At 37.7% G+C, this 10,977-nt stretch overlaps 1 pseudogene; it reads right to left on the bottom strand.

Moving 5' to 3' along the window:
• Nucleotides 1–1,065: 1,065 nt before the first annotated feature.
• On the bottom strand, nt 1,066–7,632 carry LOC135749912 (plexin-C1-like; annotated as a pseudogene).
• Between the last annotated feature and the right edge of the window lie 3,345 nt (nt 7,633–10,977).

The raw sequence follows: 10,977 nt of genomic DNA, 5'->3' as shown, positions 1-10,977 counted from the left end.
CTCTTTAAATTAGATAGGGACTGATAAAATCAAACAGGAAACAAGGCATCCAAGTTACTTCTGCTGTGGCACAAGCTATGAATCATTTAAACCTGTAGTTTGCTAAATGCACATTGAGACTCAGGTTTTGATATAGATTAGAAGAGTGCCTGTGGTTCAGTGTGCTAAACACAACTCTCTTAAAGACCGCAGATGAGCTCTGGATCCTTTCTGCGGTTAGTGTTCAAACTTACAAGGGTAAGACTGCTATCTCCTCTGATGTTCAAAAACACATCTGTTTCAAGCAGCTGCCTCGATGAGCCCCTCAATGAGCAGAGGATGCTGAGACCCCTGGGTTTTCCTGACATGCTTAATTATTTGATGAAACACTATCCTATGGGCCCAACTGGAGCTGACCGTTCAGCTTCCTTCCATCCCGGAAGACCGCGTCATGGCTATGGTGCCCTGGAGGACCCAACTCTCTCCAAATCAGCTCCAGAGAGCCCTGTCCCTCCAGTCAGCCTTTGCGGCAAAAGAGGGAGAAGGGTGTCCTGGGAGTCTGCTTCGGATGCCTCCTCTACAGAGCCAGCCTCCACGGTGGTGGTCCCTCCAGACCCAGCTATAGCCAACACTGAATCCCCCCTACCGGTCACAAGTCCTGAGACTCGGCCTAGGAGGAGGAAGGAAGCTGCAGCATCTCATTCACAGCCGGATGCAGCGCCCCCTGTCTCGCCTCCGCTGCAGCCCCCCTCTCTTGGTTCCTGTCGTGCCTCCTCTGTTGGCTGCAGAGCCCCTTGTCTTGGTTCCGGTCTCGCCTTTGCTGTCAACTGCAGCATCTGCTGTCTTGGTCCTCATTTCGCCCCCGCTGTCACCTGCAGCACCCCCTGTCTCGCCATCTGCCTCCATGTCTTCCCTGAACTCTTCCTCCTACCCTACGAGTCCTGGCTCCCCCCTCAGTCTCCCTTGCCTGCCCCTTTCTCTCCCCGGGGACCCTGCCTTGTCTCGTTTTGTGCCCCCGTCATCCCTGCCTAAACTAAGCTAACGTGCACATTTGGCGTGTTATTTATATGAAAAATAGGTTTTAGGAATGATTTCGAATGGTAAAGCTCAGTGAAATGTTTTGTTTGGGAAGAAAGGTATTTGAAACAAAGGTAAAGATGGTGAAGTAAGACATTTATTCAAAGAAAATAGGGAAAAACACTGTGAATAGATCATTGTTAGCAATTATAATAATTACAAAAGAATGATATAAATGGCAATAATTTTTCTGAAGAGGTGTGAATGTTTATTTCCCTTGACATTCGTAGTAAATGGGTCAGTCTGACACACTAAATAATGGAACAATACATTCAAAGAATGCAATGCAAAGATTTAAGTAAATAGCATTTCTAAAAAATCGTTTTTACAAACATGCCTTACAAAAACAATACTGGTGTGCATCTTGAGACAAAACAATGGCACTGAAATATTTTACAATACATCAATGCAAGTTATTTTTAAATTAAGGAAGCTCGAACATGCGCCTAGTCTAAGCCCTGTCAGGGATGTCCCTATGTGAATCAATGTCAAGTACAAGAACAAAAGGAAACATTTACACCCATGTTAATGTTGTACATTTAATTTAATTACATTTACTTCACACTTAATCAGATGTGTCCTGTGGTCTAATGCAAAACAAATATTTTGAACTGCTTTGTCCCATCGTAAGACCAAACGATTTTCCAACCCTGATCTGAAATAAACACAGAAGGATTTGTCTTATACATATGATAAAACTGTGTAATAAAAAATACCATGAAGACATCCAACATATCACTCTGTGTCTGTTTTTGTTTGTGTGTCTGACATTGTTAAGCACTTTGAAAACTATGGTTGCTTTATAAATAAAGTTGAAATCGAAACTTACAGTAACAGAGTCAACTGAGATCAGGGCTCCTTTAATCAAACATGTAATGGTTTGAGAGGAAATCTTTTCAAGAACACACTCATATTCATCATCTCCATCTACACCAGACACCTTCACCTCATTCATACTCAAATTCAACTGATCTGCATTTTTCTGATCGAGAGACAGAGAGAGAGAGAGAGCAAGAGATTATCCAACTTTATCCTCAATTAATAAGAGGTATAGTGCATAATACTTTATTGTGCATATATAATTTAGTGATTAATAAATATCATATCATAAGTCACTGTATAATTAAAATCAGTGTTTACCTTTATAATCACCAGTACATCATTGTCCATGTGTGCGGTTGTAAATCCAATGAACTCTGGATTAGGCTGGGTGGTCAAACTAGCACAGTCTAAAGTGACATTCCCAACTGTCAACATCAAATTAATGAGACCACTGCCATCATAAGGGTGGGTGTAAAACCATAAATCCTTAGATATAAAGAGAATGAATATATGAGTATATAATAAGCTGTAAGTTGTAAATACTACAAATATTTTGTAATAATAAACAATACTAATATGGACATTAAGATGGATTTGCCTGTTAAGTAAACTATGGATTTATCTACCAACCGCAAAAAGGAAACTCACACATTTCATCTTAAGTATGTGTATATGAGGGCCATTTTGAAACTAAAGTTAAATAGCTGACCACATTTTGACACTTTCAGCCAAATATGAGCATAATAAGAACATTTTACCTTTGAGCTTGTGTTGTATTGTGTTTTGAGCTCTTTATTGGAGGGATGCACAATGATTGATTCCACAAACTCCATATTGTTTCCCTGTATGTGAATCTTCCTTCCACCACTGATGGACAGATGCACAATTTTCTATAACTGAATAATTTTACTTAAGTTTTTCCTATGTTGTCTGTGTGTCTAAAGGTCTCATACCTTCTCCAGGTGACTTTGGGTTGTATTCCTGTGCAGCTGGGTTGGGAACTGTAAGTGATGATGCTGTTACCATGACAGCGGTCATCCTCAGTAACAGCGCACACTTTTGCTGTTCCTTTAGTTTTACTGGGAGGAACGTGGAACCTTAGACTGTCACCTGAACGACCAAACACACGAGACCTGGAGAAACACATTTATTCACACAAAAACTATTGTATACTGTACACAGACATCAGGACAAACACAAAAAGCCAAAAAGTCTCACTCATTTGGAATGCAATCCAGATCCCCTTGAATACGAATTTTGGTGACCGATCCCAGGTTGCTTCCTGTTAGTAAAACATTGTTTCTGCCATGGAAAGAAACTCTGTTCGGCTTTATAGTGAAAATCTCTGGCTCCTATATAGGAAACACAGTGTGTTAAAGGTAAACACACTTACATGTTATTGTGTTTCTAAAAAATGTTAATCATATATACTTTAAATAGGCTCCAGCCCTCCTGCTACCCTTCAGAGGATAAGTGGGTTTGAAAAATAAATGAATGGATGATGAATGCAACATAACATACAGACACAAAATTATTTTACTTTCCATACTTCTTATACAATAAGTGGAGCACAAATTCAGTGTGACACTTACTTTATAGTCTGTATCATAGTGTAAATCTTTGCAAACATCCTAAAGAGTAGAGAAAAGAAAGAACTATGAGTGCTTCATTTAACCAGAAACATTCTTTTATGAAGATTAAATGCTCAAATTCATACATTCTGAATCTTATAACATATAATTTTAATAACCTGTATATGTAAATGCGGCTCAGGTCCATGTGTCCAATCACAACGCTTGACAGAAGAGGACCAATGTAATCCAGCTGAGACGCACTGCACACACCTGTATTTATTCAGTGTTACAATGAGACTCTATGGTTAAAAGAAGTCCCGGCCCAAAAGCATCTTACTGAGCAAACTGATATTTAACTAAGATGTATATATTATAATATATTGTACTGTAACCGTTAATAAAAAAGTCTATTTATCATTAGATCAAATGTCCATAGACTTTCATGCTCTGTGGTTACAAAACATGATGGGCTTTGAATTTCCGATATGAAAGCATGTCAGGTTATGTTGCACAGAGCGTTTTAACAGAACAATGTTGCAAATAGCAGAGTGAAAGTAATTGGGTTGTCAAGAATGGGTGATAAGTATATTATATTATAATCAAAAGTATTATTTGAAATTATTTGTTTTACCTTTATTTCTAAAATAAGAATTTGCGTAACATTTTACAATAAAGTTGTGTTTGTTAAGATGAGTTTTTTTATTGGCTAACATGATCTTTCAATATGCAAAAGCCTACTTCTACAGCATTTATTGAGTTAATTTCAGTAATTTTTACTAATACATATATTTTTATTAAAAGTTGTAATTCTTGACATTAGTTTGATGACATTGAACTACATGAACAAATGTATTGACATTAACTAACATTAACAAAGTTTAATAAATGCTGAAAACTATATTGTTCCTTGTTACTTAATGCATTTACTAATGTTAACAAACACAACCTTATTGTAAAATGTTATCAAATTTTATGTAGTCTTTTTAAGTTCTTGCAGTCCTCACTGTGTATAAGAAGCCTTTGGTGAATTATCTGTAATACTGGAGCAGTTCTTCAGCATCAGGGTCTCTGTGATCTTCTGATTCCCAACAGTAACTGAAGCTAAAATCTCCAAACCTAAACAGATTATGCAAAACCATACACTCTAAAAAAACAAACGGTGCTATATAGCACCAAAACAGTTGCTTTGGATCGTAACGATAGAAGAACCATTTTAGTGCCATATAGCACCGGTGAAGAACCAGTGAAGCACCAGTGAAGCACCAGTGTAGAACCATATAGGGGCCATATAGCACCACATATGGTTCTACATAGCACTATATGGTTCTACACAGGTGCTTCACTGGTGCTTCACTGGTTCTTCACCGGTGCTATATGGCACTAAAATGGTTCTTCTATCGTTACGATCCAAAGCAATTGTTTTGGTGCTATATAGCACCGTTTGTTTTTTAGAGTGTATATGAGTACTTATAACAATTGTTATACAACCAAAAATAGTTTTAATAATGATTCCCAGAAATGTTTTATTGATTAATTTCCATTGATTAAACAAAAACATTTAATAATTGCAAATTCAATTTTTAACATTGTTTGGAGATTATCGGAAAAATTATGTAATTTAAGGAGTGGTTTCTTTATTTTATCATTTGATCTGGTTTTTATTCCTTAACCTTGTATTATGTAAATCATAATCCATTGCAATTCAAAAGTGATGTGGAAATTAGCATCTATTCTTATCTTTCTGAAATCCTGTAAATTTATTTATATCCACTAAAAGAGAACTAACCTTCACTAGACAGACGCTGGTCTGAAAAACCACAGGAGCAGTTTGGAAAAACTGCAGGAGGATCAGATCTATCACACAGGTTCACACCCGCTGTGGTGAATGTACACGAAAAGAAGGAAGGATTTCGTGTGCTGTACAGACTCAGTGTGAGATGTAGAGTCATCTGTGTAAGGGATAACACTGATCGGTAAACAGTAATGTATTAAAAAGAACAAATCAAGTGGATTATGATCTACCTCTCTAGAGGATTTCTCTGCCACCTGAAAAGACAGCAGTGGTTTCTGAATGGAGTTATTTGGGAAGGATATCCATGAGGATTTCAAGCATTCATCCTGGGTGGAGCATCTTGACACAAGTAAAAAATATATCAGTTAGACTAATAAATAGTTGTGAGAAATGTGATGTTGACTATTAAAAATGTATAGTAGCCTGTATGTAGGAGTATGTATAGTAGCAGCATCCAGACCTGCGTGTCTCAACACACCAACCACAGAGAGGATCCAGCGCAGCTCTGCAGTCTCTCAGAGAGTTGTGTTTAACACACTGAACCACAGACACTCTTCTGATCTACATTAAAACCACAATCAGAAAATTTCACATGCATTGGAGCCATTATAGAGTCGTGGTATGAAACAAATGCCTTTTTGGATTTGTAAAGGTGCTAATAAATTTCATAATAATGTTTGGTTATTCTGAACTTGTGACAGATGTACCATTTTAAAATAGCTGCTGCTTTTCCTTTTGTAAAGGTTACAGCCTATCGTTAGAAAACATTTGCAGATAAATTATTTTTAAAATGAACTCTAGAAATATTAACACTAAAAAAGATAATATATAGTAATTTCTTGTTTGTTAATTGAAATCCTCACCTGGTTTTTCAGAGCTATGTAGATATGTTTGTTATCTACTGGATCTAAATGCATCCTGGGAAGCACTTCCTGATCATCATCAGATCTGTACAGCACTGTGGGACAGCCTGGACTAAAACTCTCATCCAACACAACCTACAAATACAAAGAGCATCACAAGCATTGACTAAAAAAACTGCATTTTAGAGTTGAATACATGAATATGAGTGCAAGAACAAAATTTTGCTAGCGGAAACAAAACTCTAGAAAACTATTTTAAACTAAGGAAAATCTACATAAAGAAAAAAAACAGAGGGAACCTTTATCAGTTGTCCATCTTTGGTTCCAATGAAGAGCACAATCCAAGATTCACTCCTAACTGCTGCTACTGAACTCATTGACTTGTATTTGAAAACTGATGCTTCAGGTTCACGTGTAGGGTCAATCTGCAATGAAAAAAACAAACGTCAGCTTTATGTATCTTTGGTGAATGGTGAAATAAGCATATTTTATTTCAAACATTATTATTAAATAAATGCAAAAATAAAAAAGCACCATCCCCTACCTGTGAACTACATGTCTCACCAGTGTAGCAGAAATCTTTAACTTTACCATCAACATTAGTGAGGTTGTAAACAGCGAGCACGGTATCCTCTTGATCATCCTGCGCACTGAAGACACCTGTCCAGATCACAGCTTTATCTGAAGAAATAAGAGCTGATGCGACGAGGACAGGACGAGATTTATCATTACAGCATTCTAACATTGTTCCAGTCATGCTCCTCAGAATGTCTGTCTTCTTTCCTTTGGCGTTGTTGAACCTGAGGGCAAACGCTTGCCAACCGGACTCAGTGTTTGCGTTGAGAAACAAGTACGAGAGTTTAAGCAAACTGATCTGAAACCCATCTATAAACTCTACGTATCTTTCTGTACGAATGAAGGGAGTTGAACCGTCGTCTGATGGAGAGAAAATAGAGCCTGGTTGAGAATCTAAAGTGCTTCACAAGTTGACAATAGTATGCATTTTATTGTGAGTATCGTCCTTCCTCCCAACCAACAGGTAAGCACCATCAGGACTGTAATTAGGTTTGCTACCCACTATGAATGCTACGGATTTCTCATTTGTCTGTGGTATACTAGATTTGCTTTCCCAGTAAATTCTGTTTGTAACATCATTGAGATCAAGAACTTCACAGTATCCACCGTTAGATGTTCCGCATGTAATCAGGGTGTCGTTCGCTTCAAAAGGCACCAGAAGTGTAACTGCGTTTGGATGTGTGGCCTCCAAATCCTTTGTTTTTTCCAGAGATAGATCGTGTCTCATCTGATGTAGTCGACGGTCAGTAAGAACAAACAATTTACTGTTACCAACTACAAAGTCCCTGATGTCTCCATCAAAGTTCTGAACATTATCGCAAATGCAATATTTTAAAAGTACAAGCAAAGCAAGTAAGAATCCTTTCATCCTGCCTGAATTAAGATTCTTTCAGCAACAAGTCAACAGAGCGCTCAGATAAATGAGAAAAGATGCGTCCTGAACTGGATGTTAAAGATGAAAGAGAGAGGCAAGATGTGTGAGATGACTCAGTGGGCAACCTGCGACCTACAAAAACAGGCTAAAGTATCATAATCTTATTTTTAGATAGCATCAAAGGTTAATTTAAATAATATTTTTTACTATGATTTGAATATCTTGCATGGCTTCACAAGTCAATATTAAATATATTAAGGTTGTTGATTATAATTTATTTTAGACAGTTCTAAATTAAAAAGACTAGCTGCGTTTTCACAGACAGGGTAACAATTTGTTATAGCCTATGAGAAGAATGGGAAGCTTTGTAGCACCTTTTAATTTTGACAGTCTAAAAAATGAAGGTTCCATAAGGTTCTGTGTCAGGGTATATGGTTCCATAAATAACTTTTCTGTTGCGCAAAATGTTATTATAGAGTTTCTTTTTCCTGTCTGTCTCAAACATTAATAGGCCTATATCCATATTTTCTGTTAAGAAATGTTTACCTTTGTGTAAATTAATGTCAAGTAAAACTAGTGCTTTTAATACAAATGTATTTATTTATTTTGTATTTTTGGCAAGTTATATATATATTAAAGAAGTTATTTTATAACTATTTTATAATTTAATAAAAGTTATTTTATTAGCCATTCGAAAGAGCGAAGCAGCAAGCAAAGCATTGCAGCAACAGAAATGCAAGTATGGTATGATAAAACATTGCTATTGGTAAAGCGATCTAAAAGAAAATCATTTTTGCTCAACTTGTTAATGCGTTGAATTCTTTAAGTTATGACACACCTTATTTAGTGCTGTTCCCTGCTAAAATTAAAAAAAAAATGCTGTTGTAACATCACTGAGATCAAGAACTTCACAGTATCCACTGTTACATGTGCTGCATGTAATCAGGGTGCCGTTCGCCTCAAAAGGAACCACAAGTGTAACTGCGTTTATATGTTTGGCATTCAAATCCTTTCTATTTTCCATAAATAGGTTTTGTGTCATCTGATGTAGTTGACAGTCAGTAAGAACAAACAATTTACAAATACTAACTAAAAAGTCCCTGATGTCTCCATCAAAGTTCTGCACATCATAACAAAACATTTTAAAAGTAAAAGCAGTTCAAATAAGTCTCCTGTGAATTTTATATCTTGGGGGTCTCATACAGCAGTTGAATTGATGAGATGTTGTCACCACCACCCAACACATTTTATCAGATGCATCCAGACCACAGAATAGCATCAGGAAGTGAAAGCAGCGTGTCAGATGTGAGGTGACTTCGCGCAACAGAACAATAAATCTGTAGCCCTGATTATGACAGTAATTCATTATAGAGGAGACCAGGGGAGCAATTTAACGCTGCTTTACACTAAACACATACTGTAGTTTACACTTCTACTATGTGTCTCAAACAATACCATCACATTTACAAATCATTTACTGTAAATATCCCTAAACTGACAGCCATGATCAAACTTGTTATGACAATAGCTTTGACACATGCCATCTTTGCTATTTAATAGAACACTCAACATTAAACAATAAGTCTGAGCAGGAAAAATACTTTTTAAGTACAAATTTACGTTTATTTTCACAATTACATTGCCAATATGTGTGGTTGTAAATTCAATGAACTCTTGATCAAGCAAACCAACACAGTTCAAAGTGATATTCCCATTAAATATTCAACATTAAAATAATTATCATTCCCAGATAGCAAAATTGCTGTGGCCCAGATCTGGCTTACAACTGACACCTTCATCTGGCCCACCTTTGGCATGGAATGATGGCACTTGAGAGGTCCACCTCTTTTTTCCCAGATCTTTACCACAAGCAAACCATAGAAATAACAGATGTCAGCCAAACGCAAATCAAATAAGGCAAATCTGGCCCAAATCTGGGTAATAGTTTATTTAAATTTGGCCCAGATCCAACACCTTTCTCCAGCCCACACCTAGCACTGATTGATGGACCTTGAGAGGTCCACCTTTTTTCCCCCAGATCTTTACCACAAGCAAACCATAAATAACAGATGTCAGCCAAACACAAATCAAATAAGGCAAATCTGGCCCAAATCTGGGTAATAGTTGATTTAAATTTGGCCCAGATCCAACACCTTTCTCCGGCCCACACCTAGCATGGATTGATGGCACTTGAGAGGTCCACCCTTTTATCCCCCCAGATCTTTACCACAAGCAAACCATAGAAATAACTGATGTCAGCCAAACACAAATCAAATAAGGCAAATCTGGCCCAAATCTGGGTAATAGTTTATTTAAATTTGGCCCAGATCCAACACCTTTCTCCGGCCCACACCTAGCATGGATTGATGGCACTTGAGAGGTCCACCTCTTTTTTCCCAGATCTTTACCACAAGCAAACCATAGAAATAACAGATGTCAGCCAAACACTAATCAATTAAGGCAAATCTGGCCCAAATCTGGGTAATAGTTTATTTAAATTTGGCCCAGATCCAACACCTTTCTCCTGCCCACACCTAGCATGGATTGATGGCACTTGAGAGGTCCACCTCTTTTTTCCCAGATCTTTACCACAAGCAAACCATAGAAATAACAGATGTCAGCCAAACACAAATCAAATAAGGCAAATCTGGCCCAAATCTGGGTAATAGTTAATTTAAATTTGGCCCAGATCCAACACCTTTCTCCGGCCCACACCTAGCATGGATTGATGGCACTTGAGAGGTCCACCCTTTTTTTCCCCCCAGATCTTTACCACAAGCAAACCATAGAAATAACAGATGTCAGCCAAACACAAATCAAATAAGGCAAATCTGGCCCAAATCTGGGTAATAGTTAATTTAAATTTGGCCCGGATCCAACACCTTTCTCCGGCCCACACCTAGCATGGATTGATGGCACTTGAGAGGTCCACCCTTTTTTCCCCCAGATCTTTACCACAAGCAAACCATAGAAATAACAGATGTCAGCCAAACACAAATCAAATAAGGCAAATCTGGCCCAAATCTGGGTAATAGTTGATTTAAATTTGGCCCAGATCCAACACCTTTCTCCGGCCCACACATAGCATGGATTGATGGCACTTGAGAGGTCCACCCTTTTATCCCCCCAGATCTTTACCACAAGCAAACCATAGAAATAACTGATGTCAGCCAAACACAAATCAAATAAGGCAAATCTGGCCCAAATCTGGGTAATAGTTAATTTAAATTTGGCCCAGATCCAACACCTTTCTCCGGCCCACACCTAGCATGGATTGATGGCACTTGAGAGGTCCACCCTTTTTTTCCCCCCAGATCTTTACCACAAGCAAACCATAGAAATAACAGATGTCAGCCAAACACAAATCAAATAAGGCAAATCTGGCCCAAATCTGGGTAATAGTTGATTTAAATTTGGCCC

Source organism: Paramisgurnus dabryanus, chromosome 1, assembly GCF_030506205.2.
Source record: "Paramisgurnus dabryanus chromosome 1, PD_genome_1.1, whole genome shotgun sequence".
NCBI lineage: Eukaryota > Metazoa > Chordata > Actinopteri > Cypriniformes > Cobitidae > Paramisgurnus > Paramisgurnus dabryanus.
This window is presented reverse-complemented; position numbering and strand designations above follow the sequence as displayed.